The sequence below is a fragment of the Penaeus chinensis genome, chromosome 20, assembly GCF_019202785.1.
Source record: "Penaeus chinensis breed Huanghai No. 1 chromosome 20, ASM1920278v2, whole genome shotgun sequence".
NCBI lineage: Eukaryota > Metazoa > Arthropoda > Malacostraca > Decapoda > Penaeidae > Penaeus > Penaeus chinensis.
Genome location: NC_061838.1, coordinates 783,721 through 787,834, shown reverse-complemented (window position 1 = coordinate 787,834; position 4,114 = coordinate 783,721). Strand labels below are relative to the sequence as shown.

The window sequence follows — 4,114 nt, the reverse complement described above, 5'->3', positions numbered from 1 at the left end:
ACCTTGATACCCACCACTGGCTGAGCTCCCTGCTAGCCCCGACATGTCTCTCCCTCTGCGGATTTCAATTTAGTTCCAAGCTGCGGAAACTGGAAGGCGATGGGAGTTGGGATTAGGTTATGTTCTTTGCATAAAGAGTAAATTAAATTAGTTTCTCAACTGAAGCTAACAGGAAGGTCAACATGCTCTATCTTGCGAGAATACATGTGTTACAAGTTACATTTCTTTGTATATATTGTATTATATATACACATACATATGTTTATTTATTTATTTGTGTGTGTGTGTGTGTGTGTGTGTGTGTGTGTGTGTGTGTGTGTGTGTGTGTGTGTGTGTGTGTGTGTGTGTGTGTGTGTGTGTGTGTGTGTAGTTCTGTGGTGTTTAATCATTCAATAAGAGCAAGCTTGACACTGATCTTTGCTGGATCATAAAGACACTGTTAAAATGCTCTATCGGTGTCTTTTAAACATTAACAAATCCACAGAAATAATAAAAACAATATAAAAATAGTAATCATCTGATTGCAATCATAACAGATTTAATCATGAAATGTGGTTATCATTTTCACATGCTAAACTTAGCCACTAACACCATGAGCCAGTCATGTTCAAAGTGTATTTAAGGGCATGTGTGTCCAAATGTGTCCTCAGATAAGTCACCAATTAGGAGTACTACCTGTCTCACCTGCTTACTCCTTTGCTTGATTTTGGAAAATCTTTTAAGTTTTCTTATATTGCTGTTACCAATATCAATATAGTAATTATAATGTCTATAATAAAAACAACACCATCAATATTAATAGCATTATGGAAAAAAAAAAAAAAAAAAAATCCTGCATATTCACAGAAAGGTGAAATCAGGGAAGGTCACAAAGTCTACTAATTGACTCCTATCTATGTGCCGAGACATTTCGCCAAAAATTCAAAAATGGGCACAGCATTTTCCCGGCGACCTTGGGTTTAAATGTCTTGTCAGTTTAAGACGATGATAACGATAATACTACAACTAAAATTTAAAAAAAAAATAAAGGAGATGACGGACCAGTAAATAGGAGAAAATGAACCAAAAAATGAAGACGATAGTAAACAAGCTCGCAATTTTGCTGATCTCTTACTAAGGGATAAAATCATTGCAGTATAAAATGCTTATGAATGAAAATAATTACCTTCACAGTTTCTCATTCATGGAATTTTCTACATAAATCGAAACGAATGCCATAAAGCGCTATACGAAAAATATAATCAATTGGAATGAATCACACGCACAAACAAAGAGGAAAAATAAAAAGTAAAAAATATGAATGCCATTATACCATCACCACAAATAATCTTAAAAAAAATAAAATAAAATAAAAAAAGTAATAACACAACCACAAAGAACAGGAAAATCTTACAGGAAATAAAAGACACAGAAATATGAACAAAGAAATATACAAATGAAATGCAAGCACATAATGCATATACATGATAATAATAATGACCATACACACTAAACGAAATGAAAACGTGTAGAAAATTTAGAAGTAAGCGTAAATGAGCTCACAGAAAACGCACACGAAGAGGACAATATACGTACACGTTAATGCACAGAATGTATAGCGAATGTATGGGCCATGTGGTGAGTGCATGACATGTCTAAGACGAATGAGCAGCAAGTGAAATCACAAATACACACGAGACAAGAAACATAAACACACACAAACAGCATTTCGTGTCCACCAGGAAAGAAGTGTCTACACGAAGGGATGTCTACACGAACGGCAGCCCGTGACTGGCCCAGACCAACGGCCATGCCCCAAGGATGACGGAGAACGAACAGAGGGAGAGAGAAGGCACGAATAAAGAAGGGACACAGACAGAAGGTATAGATCGCGAGACACTTCACTTCCCACAATAATGTTGTTGTTTTTTTTACCTCTTGAGACTCTCCCTTCTCTTCGCTCTTGTCAGCTGCTGGGCCTCACATCTCGCGGGGGATTCGGCTGGCCGCTGGAGGGGAATGGCCGCAAATGGTGATAAATGAAGGGAGAAACAGAGAGAAATAGCGCGACCGTCGTGCTCCTCGCCTCGCGCCTTGCTATTTTCATATGCTTGTAATTAAGAGGATTTTTGTCTCCTGCGGCTTTTCTGCTCCTTCGTTTTGGGTTTAATTATTGCCGTACATATATTTTCTTTCGTCTTGAGGCCTTGGCTTCGTTGTGTTTTCTTTATCGTGTTATTATCTTATTATGATTTTGGAGATTGTTTTGGTTCTCTGTCATTTCGCTCGTCGCAATCTCTGGATTCTGATTTCCCTTTTTCTCTCTTTTAGGTTATAAGGGAAAACGTATTCGACTATCTCGGGAATGAAGTAAGAAAATCGTGTGTTTCCCTTCCACTTAATACTTTAAAAGCTGTCATTTAGAGAAAAATAAATTAGTCCTACATATTGACCCGCCACAAAGTCCGGAACTAAAGCAAGCATTCGGACGAAACATTACTCACTCAGGGTGCTATCTAGTGAATGGAATCGAAACAACTCGAGGCGGGAAATTTGAAAAGGATATTGTAACATTTTCTTTCTCTTTCCTTTTGTCCTTTCTTTTTCTCGCTCTTAGTTGGACGATTTGATGGATAGGCTTGTAAATAAGTAATTCATGCGTGTGTGTGTGTGTGTGTGCATGAGTGAGAGTGAGTGTGTGTGTGTGTGTGTGTGTGTGTGTGTGTGTGTGTGTGTGTGTGTGTGTGTGTGTGTGTGTGTGTGTGTGTGTGTGTGTGTGTGTGTGTGTGTGTGTGTGTGTGTGTGTGTGTGTGTGTGTGTGTGTGTGTGTGTGTGTGTGTGTGTGAATGAGTGAGTAAGTGAGTGTGTGTGATGAAATCATAGTAATAATGATAATGACAACAATGATAAGGATAATAGTAATGATAATGATACCTACAACAAGAGCAATAATGATGACAGTAATAAAAATAATGATTATAAAAGTTATAATCATTATTATAACAATGTCAACAGTGATAATCATGATGATAATGATAACAATGATGATGATGATGATTATGATAATAAGATTGACAGTGACAATAATAAAATTAATAATAATATAAATAATAAAGGTAATAATCATAAGAATTTCGATAGTGATAATAACAATAACAATAACAATAATGATAATATTGCCAAGTATAATAACAATATAAAATGATAATGAAAATAAAAAATGATAATGATGACAACAATATTAATAACAGTAATGATACTAATAACTATAATAATAATGATCATGATGAAAATAATAATAATGATGACAACGTTGAAAATAATAATAACAATAATGATAATGGCCATTTATTGTTGTTATCAGAAGGTAATTTTGTGTTTGTCGTTGCAGGTGTTGTCTGTCCATCAGAGTTACAAAACCTACGTGTAAAATAAAGATACCGGTATGCAAAACTAGAGAATGTTCACTTTCGAGCTGGTTACATCGTGGGCATGAAGGCCTCAGAGATTCCGAATGCAGCAAAACGTCATCGTGATGAGTTCATGGTCAGCATCTTGGCGCAGCAAGACGTCAGAATGGAGAAAGATGTCTGATCTGTTGGTTATTATTACATCTAATAGAGATGAAGTCTTATCTTTAACCCGTGTAGGTTTATTTATTATTTGTTCTAATCTATTTTTTTAAATTATCTCAACCTAGCATTAAATTTTGCCAAGTCATCATTTAAGTCGCCTAAGACAAAAAGCGATTTCTTAGAGAAGTGTCATTAAAAAGAAACCTTTTCGAAGAACTCAAAATATTCCGTAGTTGCATGGGGGTGCCTGCAGACAGCGCCAGTAATGAAAGCAGGAAACATGTTGCTTTGCACGGTATCTTCTACGACAGGATTGATTACTGTTGAAGCAGAAATCCTGTTTGACCTCGGGTACCTCGTACATATAGACATACTCCTCATCCACGCCCTGCATCAAATCTATAAACTTTAAATTATGGAATATTGATGAAGTTACTAACCATTTCCTGGTGGAGCTATGTTTCACTTATGCATAGTATGCCTATGTTTCTCTCCTCAACTAGCATTTCATTTTCTTCAAGGTGCCCGAGAAGAGATTGTGCGTTTATATGCCCTAACCA

General features: G+C 36.3%; 1 protein-coding gene across 1 annotated transcript in view; it reads right to left on the bottom strand.

The window, feature by feature from the left end:
- LOC125036245 (E3 ubiquitin-protein ligase RNF123-like) overlaps positions 1 to 2,501 on the bottom strand; it is a 15,921-nt gene extending 13,420 nt beyond the window's left edge. The window contains exons 1-2 of the mRNA XM_047628719.1: positions 1,915 to 2,501; positions 1 to 89 (exon numbers count right to left, since the gene is read on the bottom strand). The exon at positions 1 to 89 is cut by the window's left edge and continues 43 nt beyond it. The gene's annotated coding sequence lies outside the window, so the exon portion shown is untranslated. The remainder of the gene's footprint in view (positions 90 to 1,914) is intronic.
- Positions 2,502 to 4,114: the final 1,613 nt, after the last annotated feature.